This window comes from Falco cherrug, chromosome 13 (assembly GCF_023634085.1).
Source record: "Falco cherrug isolate bFalChe1 chromosome 13, bFalChe1.pri, whole genome shotgun sequence".
In the NCBI taxonomy this organism is placed as follows: Eukaryota; Metazoa; Chordata; class Aves; order Falconiformes; family Falconidae; genus Falco; species Falco cherrug.
In genome coordinates this window covers 27,246,956-27,262,780 of record NC_073709.1, presented here as the reverse complement: position 1 = coordinate 27,262,780, position 15,825 = coordinate 27,246,956, and the positions used below count along the sequence as shown (strand labels likewise).

The 15,825-nt window shown below is 43.1% G+C and overlaps 1 long non-coding RNA gene across 1 annotated transcript; it reads right to left on the bottom strand.

Moving 5' to 3' along the window:
• Positions 1–10,599: 10,599 nt before the first annotated feature.
• LOC114014385 (uncharacterized) lies at positions 10,600–15,327 on the bottom strand. The gene is made up of 2 exons (XR_003557838.1): positions 14,429–15,327; positions 10,600–11,089 (listed from the first exon to the last, which is right to left on the bottom strand). It is a non-coding gene; the product is annotated as an uncharacterized LOC114014385 (long non-coding RNA).
• Positions 15,328–15,825: the final 498 nt, after the last annotated feature.

Sequence of the window (15,825 nt, the reverse complement as noted above, 5' to 3'; positions counted from 1 at the left end):
TTTGCTGGAGAGAATGATCTTGGTTTCCACTTATTTCACTGGACCATTTTGGGCTACCACAGAGTTACAGAAACCTCTTAATTGTGATTTCTAACTCCAGTAGCCATGAGACTGAAGTAAGGAAGAACTTGAGAAAGTGATTGATAAATTCATAGATACTGAGGAGCAGGATGTCTGTTGGTCGCTGAAGTCCTCTAGACTCTTCAGCTCAGGTTGCTAATTCATCACTCTGACTAGGCATCTCGGTGTCCCTTTTGGCCCCTGGCAAACAGAAGTACAGCCTCTATTTTCTGTATAACTGTGAATAAAGAAAGCAGGGGTGCAAAGCCTCTGCAGGGCTGAACCGTGCAGGGCAAAGCTGAGCATGTCTAGTCCTGGGAAGGGCTGGTGTTAATGGCAGATTCTGGGCCAGCCAGAAGTGGCATCCAGAGATTGAGCAGCGATGGGCATGGCAGTGTGTCTGCACGTTTGTCCCTACACGCTGATGGCAGTCACTGTAGCAGAGTAGCCAGCATGAATTTGGGTCTCCCGAGGAACAGCCATGTGAACTCATGAAGCTTCAGGTGGTTTTGAAATATATTTCTGGAATATACTAGCATGTGAGTGGTCCAGAACAGGTTTTTCCTCCTGCAGTTACCTTCATCTCACTTTTTGTTTTGGTTCAGAAACAAAAAGACAGAGGCAAGCTAAGTGGGTGGATATGAGATGATGTACAAAAGGAACAGCTCTTGTGTAATATCCCTATCCTCGCTCCTTCATCCCTCTTCTTCAGCCAGAGCTGAAAGTCAGTGTATCATATCCAAATAAACAGTGACAGGCAAAAATTGCATTGTGGGAAAGTGCACTGAGATTGACCATCATCATCCAAGATTCCCACATGATTGGTTATTGGACATATTTCTGCTCTTCGCCTGCCTTAACTTCCACGCTCAAGCTGTGCTCTTGGAGAAGCAGTTGCTCATGGGAACAAGCTTGCGTGCTTAGAGGTGCACGGGAGTCCTTCTTCTTGACACTCCCATGCCAGCGGAGACCGCCTAGCACACGAGGAGGCTGGAGAGGTGGTCTGTCTCTAGCATTTTGAAAAGGTATGGCTGCAGCATCTGGGTGGGGAGCTCCCATGACACAAGAGTGCACTTAGCGAGGGAATATGGTCTCCCAGGTGCTGTCAAGTATGTTTTTCCAAAACAATGCAGATACAACCTTTATGGCTTAAAGTCAGCACTGTACAGGAAATTAAATACATGTGACAGAGTCAAGCGGAGCTAAGAGACTTCATAAACGCAGATGGAGCCATCTGTATCTCCAGTTCAGAGAGCACCTGTTAACAGCTTACATGCCACATGCATCCTGATGTTGGAAGAGTCCTCAGGAGACCCAGTTCCCAATCCACCTCATTCATCACTAGGCTTCACCTTTTCGCCCTAGAGAGGATCATAGCCAGGGGAGGGCTAACAGATGCTGACCCAGCTGGTCTGCCTCAAGGAGAGCATTGCCTGGAGAGCTCATCTGCAGTAGGAAGTTCCACAGCACTGTTTCTCATATTGGAACCTTAAAGAAGTGTCAATCCGATTCCCAGCATGTATAAACTCCATGGTCAGGGATCCCCGGGATCCCTTGTTAGTACAGCCCTGGAAACACTCACCGAACAGCCCTGCAGGCCACAGCTGTTATGTTGGACCTGAGATAAGAGACAGTTGCTGAGGCTGTTGGGTCTTTGCCAGGACCTTTGAATTAGATTCTGAATTTAATTGGGCAAAAAAACAGCTTACAGGTGTTTTCATACCTGTTTTGATCCCACTTCAAAATGCAGTGTAACCCGCAGGGATAGAGCAAAGTGACAGCAGGGTCACACAGGCTCAAATCTGCCTCCTCATCTCTCTCTCTCTCTATCAGAAAAAATATGGGGTTTTTTTCCTCTGAAAGAAGATGGATGAATGCAGTACCTCTCCAAAATGGACAAATGACTTGATTGTAAGGACTCTCACAGTGTCACATGCTTACAGAAACCCTTAGAAAACCTTCCAGATGACAGAAATCAAAGGAGTGAGCTCTCTGAGGCATTTACTAAAGTATTAGATGCTAGTAGACCCCAGGAGAAAAGTCAGAACTTTTCACATTTAGAAAGCAATAATCTACCTGTAACCTTGCTCCAGGTAAGGAAGATAGAAAGAGAGGTCAGGAAAAAGAAAAAACAAAATGGTGTTGGTAACATCACAGATCTGTAACAGGTCTGTCTTGTGCAGTCCCAGTGCTCTTTACAAATTTTATCAATCATCTCCACCAGCATTCACATCACCTACCATCCCCTTTTGAAAAAAAACACCCATGGCACACATTAACACAATTAATATATCCAGAAAAGTGGCATCTCGTGCTAAAAGTCTGCAGTGCAGTGCAGGTAGAAATGGAAGTTCTTGGTAGTGACTCGCTTGATATATTTGCTTCCCTGGAAGAAATTCACATGTAAGAGAGCCTAGTGAGCCTGGCTGCTTCCCTGTTTGTTGTTTCCTCTCGTTATGCTGCATAAAGTAAGAGCTGCCACCTCAGACTTGCCCTCTAGCTCTGGGGCAGGCTTGTCTTTGACAAGTCAGTCAGGGATTAATCCTGCACAGAGAACTGTGGATTTGTTCCTAAGGCTCCATCTCCTCTGGTCCTTACTAAAACCAAAGGAACATGGGAAAACATGGGATCCATCGCTGCCTCCTCTGAAATCAAACTGGTCATCGACTTCAGCATTGCAGGATCAAGACAGCTACTCCCATACCACCAGGGCAGAGCTCTGCTGTCAGGAGATGGAGTAGTACCTTCTGGAAAGTTTTCATTATCACTGTTTAATGCAGAACATAAAAAGGACATGGTGGTCTCTCACATACGACTTACATGCTTATATGAAGCTTTGCCAGTGCTGTCAAGCGTGTGATTACAGTCCTCTGTTGATAATGAATAGGGTGTAAACATATGCTACGTATCCAAATAACACGTAGGAACTATTTGCCCTTCTGAACCTAATTTATACCACTGTATTTTTAACTGATGTAGAATATTGTATAACAAGTAACTCTACAATAAAAAGGTCAAGCTGGAGTTTTTCTAAGACTGGGAATGAAAACAAATACTACAAACTCTACAAAACAAAAAGTCTAAATAGTATGCCGTGAGGGACTGTTATATTTTGAAGGAAACAGTGTTAGTAACGAAGAATTCCTTGCGGACTTCCAGCAAAGATATTTGATTAGTATGCGTACGTGCTTTTCAAATGTGCATCAAGAACAACAGCTGGTAGTGACCAAACTCCTCAAACATCTGGTCTTGTCCTTTCACAATATTCTGGAGCCCCAAGAAAAAAAAGTAATCAAGAAGCAAAATGTGTGTAAAGCAGAGATTTTTTTTCCATGAGGCTGTGACAGGCAGAGTGATGAATTTGTTTCACAAAGTACCCTTTTTAATAAATGTAGTCAGCAGTAAGATGTTGCCCAGAAAACAAGCAACTCTTGTGAGAAGTTGGCTGTCTTCTTTTGCTCAAGGAGGGATGTCACTGCATGTCTCACCAGCAGAACAAATGGACTTGCAATACCATCTATGAGATCCGAAAGAGAGATAGCAGGGGGTTTTTTTGTTACTCAGTTCTTCATATACGACTATAAACATAATTAATGGGACTGGGTAACATCCTTCCACCCAGCTAAACCTCTAAATGCCACACCCAGAACCTACAAGTTTTACTTAGTGTGATGAACCAACATATCAAGGACTTCTGAAAACATATGGCCATGAAATGTTTAGATGTAGATGAATGTAAATACACTGGTTCTTTTGTATAAATACATTTCAACTGGAATAAACAAAAAGGTATGCTTAGGTAATTCACATTTCACTTCTAAACTTAATACATGAAAAATCAAGCATCCCCAAATTTTGGATGATATCCAAAGTCAATTGAATATTTTTGAACTCTTTCTACAATGTTTGGGTAGTTCTTATGTGAACAGTAATGAAAATTCAAGAGGAATTGCATAGCTAAGGGTATCCACTCTCACACAGAAAGGAACATCTTATTATATCTGCTAAATAATAGTAATGACCATAGAATCACAGAATGGTTTGGGTTGGAAGTGACAATAAAGACCATCTAGTTCCAACCCTGCTGCCACGGGCAGGGACATCCTCCACTAGACCAGGTTGTCCAAGCCCCATCCAGCCTGGCCTTGAGCACTGCCAGGGATGGGGCACCCACGGCTTCTCTGGGTAACCTGTGCCAGTGCCTCACCACCCTCATCACAAAGAATTTCTTCCTTAGATCTAATCTAAACCTACCCTCTTTCAGCTTCAAGCCATTCCCTCTTGTCCTATCACGACATGCCCTTGTAAAAAGCCCCTCTCCAGCTTTCTCGTACCTCCTTTAGGTACTGGCAGGCTGCTGTAACATCTCCTCAGAGCCTTCTCTTCTCCAGGCTGAACAACCCCAACTCCTTCAGCCTGTCTTCATAGGAGACATAACAGTAATGAAGTGTCACGATACTGGATAGGTAAAATGTTGAAGATACAATTATCATAATTCATACTCACTCTGTCTGGCTCTATCTCTGTCCTAAGAATGTTTTTCTAGTTAGGCACACCAGGTTTTACATCCTCAGAATGAAAAGAATAAGAATATCTTCAAATGCAGTTTCCATCCTTGATCTTATTTAACAGAACAGAGTAACACCTGAGTAAACAGGAAGGTTACATGATCCTGTGTTTCCTTTACTACAGTTTTGCTCATTGGTTGCAGCAGATGTGACACATCATGGTGAAGAGATCGTTATTAGTATAAAGCCTCAGAGCCTTTAATGAATAATACTAAGGTTTATTTCTGATAATAGATGCGGAAAACCTTATACTTGAGGCTGTTGTTCAGTATCAGATGTCAATATAAATATATATATATATTTATATAAAGACTGTAAAAATTAGGTTACAAAGTATGGTTAATCCTATCTTAGTAAATGCAACTCACATAAGAACTGAAGATATTGCTTTCCATTAGGAGGGTGAGCCAAATTTTAGAACTCAGTTGTGTGACAGAATTACGGTTTGAACTTTAATGGGGCACTAGTAAGAAAGCCAGCAGTTGCCAGCAGCCAGCTATCTTCTGCTTGCACATGAGGTACAAAAGCAAATAGAACACACATCTAGGAGAGCTCTGATAATCCCATTCACAGCTGGAAATTTTCATGAGTACCATACAGAAATTTGACTTAAGGCAATGCCCATTACAAACCAAAACAGTTTTGAATTCAAATGTCAGAAAACACTTAACTATTTCTGATTATTTTTCCTTTCCACTTCCACAGTTGCATTTATGGCCTGGAAGGTATGTTTGCAATGAACAATGGTTTAATTTTCAAATTTATCTTTAAACAGAAGTGGTCTTATTCACATTATGGTTCCTCACAGTCCGAAGGTCTCTGATATTGGCGTTTCAAGCATTTATAAGATTTTAAATAAAATGTAAATTAAGTTGGCCAGTCATTGGCTATCCTGAAAAAGTGGGAGCATTGCATACATAATAGATTATTTCTATTAAATGCTATATATCACATCTTCGTATCAAGTGCTATGGTAAGCTACTGCCTCTATGGATCTGTTTGCCATGTGGGTTGCAGACATCTGTTGAGTATCAGGGAATGTAATCAAACGATTTGCCAAGAACTCCATCAAAAAACGTGCCTTTTACATTTTTCTTGGTTGAGAACACCCTTCACAGTAGATTGACCTAACAGAGGGTAACACATTGAACTGGAAGCAAAATGTTTAAAGTGATGCAAGCCTCATTGTTAACCTCAAGAATTCTTCAAAATGTCCTTTAGAGTCAAGGTGTGTGCAGACTGGATGCAAATGTGACCAAGCAAAGCCCCTTGAACCACCCCTGGCCGTGGCAGCTGGCTGAGGATGGGCTCTGTCCGCTCCTCGCTGTTTCTGCAGGGTTTATTTTTGCCCTGAGATATCTAGAAAGGCAATATTCTCAGCTTGGATGACCATATTTCCTGGGGGAAATGAGAACAGCTGGATGTATCTGCTTGCCTCCCTGATTGCAAATCAAGGGAAAAATCCATCTGTATCCACCCAATTTGCTTCTGCATGGGATCTCATTCCAGCCAAGCATTTTCACTCCACAAAAGCCTATGGAAATAGGGCCTATATACACATGGGAGGGAAGAGCTTACTTTTGCTTTGTCTCGTGGTGCTTGGTGTTGCTTTTACTATCCCAGTAATAAAAATGTCTCTAAGTGTCCATTCATCAATCTCCTTTCTTTCTACAATAATAAATAAAAAAAAAGTAAAAAATAGCTACATATCCAGGAGTCTTAAGGCTTTTATGCCTTACAAATTGCACAATCATGTTTTTCATATAACATGGGGTCGTGATATGAATACTACGGAAGTGACTTAATGGAAGAGTTCTGGCATCCTTCATAAACTACTCCATGTCAGACAACAGAAATATGCTCATGTCAGCAGAAGCTTTACAATAAATTAGCCTAGTATAATGGTACCACCCACCAGGATGGTTACAGTTTAGAGTCTGCTCATCCTCTCTGACATACTTGTTCATTCAGTGATTTATAGTACGGCATACAAAATTTCTGTCCAGAAGTGCGTACTCTTTGTGTGGTCATTTACAATTACAGCAAGAGGGGAAAAGAAAGCTTTGGGGATTTAGAATTTTTCAAGCAATTGAAAACCCCACCGAAATAACACTCTGATTTAAACCATTCACACTAGGGCTGAGATCCTACCCCTGCTGTGCCGATGGAGTACGTTAAAAATAATTCCAACGCAGCCAATAAAATTACAGGTGGGCAAAACTGCTATGGGAGAAACAAACCCCAGCCATCCCTTCTCAACAACAAGATATTCCAAACTGAGGAAATTTCTTCCTAAGGCAAAGTGTCCAAAATTACTAGCAAGTTCCAGAAATCGGGGTCAGGGTTGTCATTAGTTTTATCCTAAAGGAAAGGTCAAGTCATGAGGCTCAGATCTATATCTAAATGTCCTCAGACCTTAAGAAGAGTTCAGTTCCAACGATTTCAGGACAATATCTGCTGTAGGTCACTGAATATTGACTCTGTAAGCCACACAAAATTATCCTCCACAGTTACAATAATGATAATACGAATAATGAGTATGTGTAACTGGTAGTCGCCCAGCTGGAAAACATAAAGTTTCCATATATATCTGCCAATTGGACTTTTAATGACAAAGCCACAGAGGTTTGGACTATTTGAAACAGGACAAATGGAATAAAAACATACTATCTCTGTGAGAAACTATTTGATTTGTAAACTGCAGCATTGTAAAACAAATGTCATATGTGTAGGAAAAAAAGGGTGGAAATGGTTCTTGAACACATATGGAAGAGAGCTTTCTTGATTTAGTACTTATTGCAATAAAACTTATTAAAATGCAAAAGCAGAAATATGTCTGTTCTGACTATTTCTTAATGTCCATCCAAAGGAAGTCTCTTTTCTGGGGGAGAAGGGAGAGCCATTTAGTAATTTCTGACCTCAGCTGATACTGAAGCTCTCTGAAACAATAAGGCCCAGGGGTGTTGAAGGCAGCTGCCTGAATTCCTCAAAAAACATATTTACAAAGTCTATTTTGAGTTCCCTGCATTTCTGTAATGGAACCCAGCTGCTCTGACCGTTCGAAATTACCTCGTACAGTGTGAACAGCAGCACAGATAAGTGTTACTTTAAATTGCAGTTAGATTCCAACTGCTCAGTGTTTCAGTTAAAGGGCTGACACAAGAGAAAGCAAAATGAGAAAGAAAATAATATCTCTGGTGTGAGAAGTAAAATACAGACTGCAGTCATCCAAAATAATGGTTTGATGAGACCCCTGCAGTGAAAGTAATTTATACTAAATGAAAATTGAAGAGAAGATCCCTCCTGTCATCTCACTGCTGAAATAATTTTACCTTCATTCTTTCCGCACCCTTTTAGGAAGCAGGGCTCTGAACAGGAGTTCAGTTAAGAAAAGCTTTATATAACACTAAAAAGTCAGATTTCAGTTTTGGTGAAGCCTGCGCAGAACAGAATGGCACGTACAGAAAGTACTAAGTTGGGGTCTGGCAAAGAGCGTGGCCCCTTCATGCCTACGAAACAAACCGTTAACAGTGACTAGCGTGCTATGAAGCAACTAAAGTTTATGGCCAAAGTCCATGGAAGAATACCATTTGTCTTCAGCGAATGTCAAAAGAGACCTAAAATCAAAGCTTGGGAAGCAATTTTTCTCCTTCAACAGAAATTTGACAAAAAGCATCCCTAGCAATGCAACCAGGTAGACCCTCCATGCCCAGCTCTAAGTACGAGGTGACATGTCTGTGCTTCCCCCTTCGCCAGGGCTCGCCCGGAGGGGCAGGTCCCTGCCCTGCCCAAGCTGTGTGTCCCACCAGCACCGCGTTCATCCCTGAGCTGCATGGAGGCAATGAACGATGGCGGATGGACATGATGAGCTGGGCAGGAGGCTCCAAAGGCACTCCTCACCCAACTGGTCCCAGTGGCATCGGTCCCAGTGGCATCACTGCAGCTTTTTACACAGCAAATCCTTTGTTTTCAGCCAAGACCTGAGAACATGCAAGCAGGAAGAGCTGAGCTTTCTGGCCTTTGTCTTTTTTAAAGTCACCAGGGTCAACTCACGTGACTCGTCCTTTGAGGATGTGGCTTGGGATTCTTTCTGTTGTTGCTCAATAGTTTTATGCTTTTTTTTTTACTTAAAGATCCTAGAAAACTGATGAGAAAACCCTTAGAGCTGTAAAGCGAAGCCTGTGAAATGAGCTGTGCCTGAGGCAACATCAAAAGGCAAATAAAATTTAAAACATAATTTATTGTCTTTCCATATGATGTCTTTAACTCAATCTCATTGCCTTTCCAATACTTACCCAAGTATTTTTTCAAAGCTAAGGATTGGCAATATTGCTGAACCCAAATTCTGGGCACTCAGTAAGGCCTTGGAGCACATTGCCAGGTGGAGAGTGCTGTCCTTCTGCACCTCTTAGATCCTCTTTGAATGCCACTGCCACCTTCTCCCCCGCCACCGCTCACCTGCGGGTGTGTTTCCCCACCACAGCCCTCCCTGGGGTGCAGGTGACCTGTGCAGGGTGAAGCAGAGGGGCATGGGTGGGAGGTGCAGCCCCACGGCCCACGAGCCCTTTCCAACCGCTTCGTGATGCTGATTTTGAGCACGGGCTCCCTCTCGCTCCGTTCCGCCCAGGTGTGTGCGCAGCCTTTTGACCTTTCTGGGAAATGAAGTACCATTCTGCTAAAGTGCAAAGGTAAGGCAGGTTGCTGCATGAATGAATGCAGAAGCTGGACAGACCCATGATCCTACTGAAACCAAGGCATGCTTGGTAACCATGCGAGCCTTTGGAGGAAGGAAGATGATGCTCTTGTGCATCCCTCTGGCCTTAGGGTGGCAGTCTTGCAGCTGTACTGGGAAAGACAATTTCTGCCTGCTTCTCCCTTCTGTAAACCCAGAGTCCCTCCGACTGCACCCAACTTTGGCCATGTTCCTAGCTCCTTCTTACATACAAACCCACCTCAAACAGAACCATAGGGCGTGCAGCAGGGCTAGAAACTCCTAGGTTGCCTGCTGCTACTATCTGAGTCAGCAGAAACATGCTTCATTTTGTATCTTATTTTCTCTGCCCAGATTTAGCTCTCAGGCGGTGCTTGCTGCCCCATGCCAAGACAGAAACGATGCTGCTGGATGCTTCAGAGAGGAGTTCTGGTAAGTGGTGACAGATAAGGAAAGTTTTCACATCTAGAAGACCAGCTCAACAAAAGAGAACCTCAAAAGAGAACCCAGTGATGGCTGACCTCATGCATAAGACATATGAAATGAGCTTGGTGCTCTCAACTAAGATAATACAGGTCTTTGCCACGACAAGAACCACCACACTGGGTATCAAAAAAAAAAAAAAAAAAAAAAAAATTAGTCTAAGACACAGAGTAATTTCATTTATGTATTGTGAAATCCAGGACCCCATGACTTCAGGATTTTAGTTTCCCCACAAGTATCAGAACAATGGCTGAAACACACATGGGGAAAAAACAGATGGGAACAGAGAAGGGGTGTAGTAGGGAAGAAAGGCTTATGAAAGAAAGGTACAAAAAAATAACCTTTATATTCCAGCCTAAAAGAACTTTAAGATAACATGAAAAATGTGAGGGGGTGAACCAGGGAATCAAGAATGGCTGTCCTGTAATATTATTGGCACAGAATAATTCTACTCCTGGGACTGATTTCCAAACATGCAGAACACTTAGTTCAAATGCATAAAAGCTGTCAGTGCACAAAACCTTTGGAAATCACGTCTTTTATATTTAAGTTGGGTTTTGTCTTCCACCCCCCCCTGCCCCGGTTGAATGTATTTGAGGAGGCCAGCTGGATCCAATTGCTAGGACAGTAGTATTGCACCCACACACACACTTTTTCCCCTTTTGCATCAGTATGTTGGCAGAAAGGTTATTGGCATCATTGCTGAGAGCCAAAGGTCAGCATGAAAAAAGAACGTGTGAATACTTTTATGAAGAAAATCCAAACTGCAAGTTAATATTCCTACTTTACAAAACTATCAAAACCATTTTTTTATTCAAAGTTAGATTGATGTGGAATCAGATTCCAGATTCTGGAACATGCACGATGTAGAAAGGTCAGAGGGAATGAATATTCAAGATTCAGAGGCAAATTCAGAGGCATAAACTTCCCACACATTCCATCCAAGACAGAATTTTTCCTTTCATATTCTGCTGGTGGGATATTATACATTGGTTGTCAGTGCTAGGCTCCAAAGTACAAGGTTATTTTTTAAATTATGCAGTTCACAGTTCCAAAACCAAATGTCCCCATTGAACCACTTACTTTTAAGTGGCTGTTTTTTTTTAATTTGACTCTTGCATTATGACCCATGGTGGGATGCCCTTCAGCTTGGAATGGACCTCTCCACAGCTTGGTGTCAGAGGAGTCTCAGTGGAGGCCCTTAACACTCTCTTCTGCTTGCTTGAAAATCTGCCAAAGCAAGGTGATATTAAAGGCCAGTTCTGCTCTGGAAAAAAAAAAAATGCAGTGAGTGGCACAGTGTTTATCGTGTCAGTATTTCCATTTGATACTTGAAGAGCTTACATGTTAATGTGTTTTTTCTAAGGGGTAGCTCAACGGACACAGGCTGGGTTTAACAAAAAATAATTGAAAGCTTCTTGTCTTCTTATGCCTAACATCAACTAACAGAGGCTACAGACCAGTGTTTACTCTTTACATCAGTGCATCCACACTGCCTCTACCTATACCAGCATCTCTACCTATACCTTTGATAGAAGAGGAAGGAAAAATCATGCTCAGACCTTACACTGAGAGGAAGTCCAGCTGGGATGAGACCTCTCTTGCCAGCAGCTTAAACCAGGTAAGTTATATAGGGACTGCCAGCTTTTTACTTATAGTGGACCAGTTCACCTGGAAGCGGAGTCCACTGGCAAAGTGTAGCCAAGAAAAGAGTTTCAACACTCATTTAGGTACCCTAGGAAACTGCAGAGGCAGTTGCAGCTGCATTCAGCTCCTTCAGAGAAGGTCTGTTTGCTCAAAGCTCTTTGGTTGCCTCAGTCTCAATGCGTGGAAGGTGTCTTCCTCCAAGGAAGTCTGCCAGCCGGTGTGGCTTCACCAGGTTTCTGCTTAGGGGTGCTGAGACGGTGTGTTGGTGAAGAACCCTACAGCTGCGTTCTGTCCACCTTGCTGCCAGCTGGGACCTGACAGGAGCATGATGCGATCAAATTTGCTATTTCCATTTCTAAGCTAGTCTAGCATCTAGGGTGGACTCAGTGGGTAGGCTTTGCTACCTCTGTTTGCTTGGAAGTAGCAATTCCAACAGCAGCCCGCTTTTTCAAGAAACCTGGAGCAAGTCTGAGGATTACAGAAGCTGTGCTGATTCTCACAGCTGAAAGAAGTGGTTAAGAGGCTAGCGATGCCAAAACTCAGCGTAGGAAGAGGAATTCACATGTGACAGGAATTATTGCCTTTGGCAAATGCCTTTGGCAAAGGTGAAGGAGGTATAGGAATGATCAGACCCTGTAGGAAACCCCTGTACCTGACGTGGACTTTGCAGGTCAGCCGTTTCCCTGAGATGCTCCATTTGCTACTTGGAAAGAGGAGGAGGTGGGGGTGGAGGGAAAGGCAATGGCCAAACTTAGACAGCTGCAGTGGGTACCGGCCAATTTCTATATGATCCACTGTCCACCCCCAGCAAAAGATGTGTGAAGGAGAAGGAACATCTGCACTTCCCTCATTCTTATCTTGCCCTCTGGGACTCGTACGGAGTTGGTCTGAAGCTGTTGTAACTTATCTTGGGTGTAAGATCAGCACATACAACCATCTTGGGTTTGGCTGTCCGTGGAGCAGAAGTTCTGAAGACTTCCATTTGCATCCAAATAACACCTCTCTGCTGCTAACTTGGGTTTGCTCCGATGGACCTAACTGTAAGGTTTGGTAAAAAAGGAGCCGGTGAGGCTTTGCCAAACCCAAACACACTTCTCTCTCCGGATAAGCCTACTGTTCAGCAAAGGAAAGTTGTGAACACCTCGTCATGCATCGTGTGGATAAACAGTGGCACGCTGGGAGTCACCAGAATCACCTGGTCTGCTTGAATATGCCATTTTTATCAAATGTAACAGAGGCTTGTGATACAGATCTTTTATTTTTTCCTCCAAAAAGAAAGGTTTTGTTTCCAGGCAACAGACCTGGTTTTGCCTCTTTGTTCTTAAAGCCATGGTATACCTCTTCAGCCAAACTGTGGATCCTTTTCCACATTTACATTTATTTTTTTTTTAATCTGTCATAAACAGGATGCATAATTTTGGGGTTTTCTGGACTATTTAAATAAAGCAGGCCATAAACACAAACCCACATCTGCTTTCACTAGTGATATTCAGATGCAAAATACAGTGAAAAAGCGATTGTTTTTCCAACTGTAAGAAAGCTTTTCAAATGTATTTGGCATATGGGGGGGTTGCTATACAAACCTTACTTTTTGATTTATGTCACAAGTAACTTGTTTGTTTTCAAATGCCAGTGTTATTTTCTTCTCTGAAGAAGGTCATAAGAGGTTCAATAATGGCTAAAACATCAGCAGTAATTAGGAAAGTGTGTAGTTCTCTGGAAACAGTGAGTTTTACAAAGAAACTGATTTTGAAAGCCTATGCTACTTTAATCTTGAGGTTAGGATGCAGTTATGGAATAAATTTGCAAGCAACATCACAATGCTCAGCATGACTAATAATTAGCCAAAAAATCTAACTAGTAGTTCATCAAGACTCTTCTTGTGTTTAGAACAAATGCAAGCGCCAGGTTTATTTTTACTTGCTTAAGCATGATGTAAGGTTTCTTCCACTGGAAAATCCCCTATTAGTAGATTTATCTGGATTATATAATATTGTCCGTGGGGTTTTTTCTTCTCCTGATGACTTGTACCTACGGAATTCACTTTATAAACAAAATTCTCAGCGTGTGACTTCAGTGGCCATTGTGCTCAGGACTAACCCCTCTCTGACACGCTGCTGCCCGCGCTGCCTGCAGGCAGCGGCCAGCCCCATCCTGCTGTCGGTGCATGCTGACAGCGCTGCTCACGGAGGGCTGCTGGCTCATCCAACTGGATATACTTTTAAGTGCCTCTGTTTGAAATTTGTTGAGAAAGCCAGAAGGAAAACACATGTAACTGCTTATTTCCCGTGCACTGCTCCCCAGCAGCCGTCAATGGCCTACCACAGTCATAGCCTGACTTGAGTCTAAGTTTGCAAGATGACGGATGAAGATATCAAACACAAAAAGGGTTGCAGTGACTTTTCTAAAACCGGGGAACTGCTGCTAGATCCCCAAGTGAACTTTGGCTCACCAGGGTGGATGACTAGTTGTGTTAGCCGCAGGAGGGGCTGCTTTGCCAAAGCAGCAAGATCTAGGTGGGCTGAAGAGTCCAGAGACCTGGCCTGCAGGAAAAAATTCAGTCCAAGGAAAAGGCTTGAGATGGTAAATAAAAGTCTTTTAAACATGATGAACAGTAACACTATACTACATTTTTTTAATTTATTTTTTTTTTTTTACACAGGCTGGGAAAAGGACCTCTTTAAGATCATCTGTAAAAATCATCTGTTTTCCCCCAGACTTCTGAGGTTGAAGTTTAGGGAAGTCGGGGTTTATTTTCATTTGAAGTTCTGTTGTGTATATCTCAGGAAGACAGTTCGTCATACCAGGTTGTTAATTGCATTGTGCTAGAGTTGGGGAATCATGATGCTAAGTACTAAAGAGACCTATAAGATAGGAACATGGCTGTCTTAGTTTCAGAGAGTTTAATCCCTACAAAAAATATTATGCTCTCCACAAAAAAAAGGAAAGATTAATTTACGGTTTTTATTTTCTATCAATGGAAGGCAAAGTGTGCAGCTTGGTCCAGATAAATTAAATCTGTTTTCATGGGTGGGTGGAAAAGAGTCCCTTTCAGGTTCAACAGTCCGGTGATAAGTCACCGTAGTTCCTGCTGGGTTACCACGGACCATGACGTTATGTTCAAAGGACAGAAAATCTTTCTTGTACCAAATGCAGGAATCTGGCAAGTACCGCATTTTCAAATGCAACTCCTCTAGCTGCAATATGCTATTGTTTTATAAGCTGCTGCTATTCGTCAATTAGATGAGGATGACTGTGCTAACTGCATGGAATCTGCTCTGCAAGACAGACCTCCATCTTCTCACTGCGCTTTGCAAAACATTCCACTGCAAAAGCTTGAACAAGTGTCCTCAAAATAGAAGGCTGCCTTTGGACCCAGCTCTAGGTAAGACTAGCAGAGCCAAGACTGTGGTTTTGCCACATGTCCTGGAAAAAGGGCAGCAAAACCGGGCCATCTTAGGGCTAGTGGCCAATTTGTTTCTTAAGATTTCCTTCCTCCTCAAGACACTTAATAATCTGTATCTCACCCGTGCCCCAAACCTGGCTGGCTGCATGATGTTTTGAACCAGAAGCCTCTGCCTTCCCTTACCAGAAGATTTTCTCCTGGGTACCCTGCAAGCTGCAGGTGCCCTCAAAGCCAAATGCAACACAGCTAAATAGCGAGGAGGATGGCCTGGCTTTCATGTAAGGTTTAGTGCTTTTCTGGAGAGATAAGGACATGCAGATACAGTTTGCTTTCTCTCCACCGCTGCCTCGGCACACTCAAAGTCCTAGGAACACAGACCGGAGAACTGCCGGGTCAGCTCCTGCCATCCGCACAGCTAGCACGGAGCAGGGGAAGGTCAAAGATGGCCAGCAGCTCACCCAGCACCACGGCTTCTCATACTTAGCAGCAGCAGGTGCGGACCCAGATGCATCTTTAAAGCAGGTGTAGCAAGCGCTGGGGATCGCACTGTCTCCAGTAGCCGCCCACCTCCGAAACACATGGGCTTGCGCTGGAGGTGCAAAGCTCACGCTGCTCCTGCTCAGCCACCGCAGCTGCTCACCCTGGCTCTGATGGGGCCCAGAGGCACATCATGACCCTTCACTTGCACTCTGGCTTAATTGCGATATTTCACTCCATCACAGCATTTGCTGATTGTCATTTATTAACGTGGTGGTAAACATTGCATCACACCCGCCTTGCTCCAGAGCGCTTCCCTCGAGAGCAGCGTGTGCCCCAGTACGGCAATGAAAAAATCTTTTCCCCCCTTTTCTGTGGGAAAAGAAATTGTTGTCTCTGCCAAAGGACATATTTTATGTCTGTGTACTAGGAGGGAACTCGTAGGCCTGGTGATTTTTTCATTGAGCCGTGGT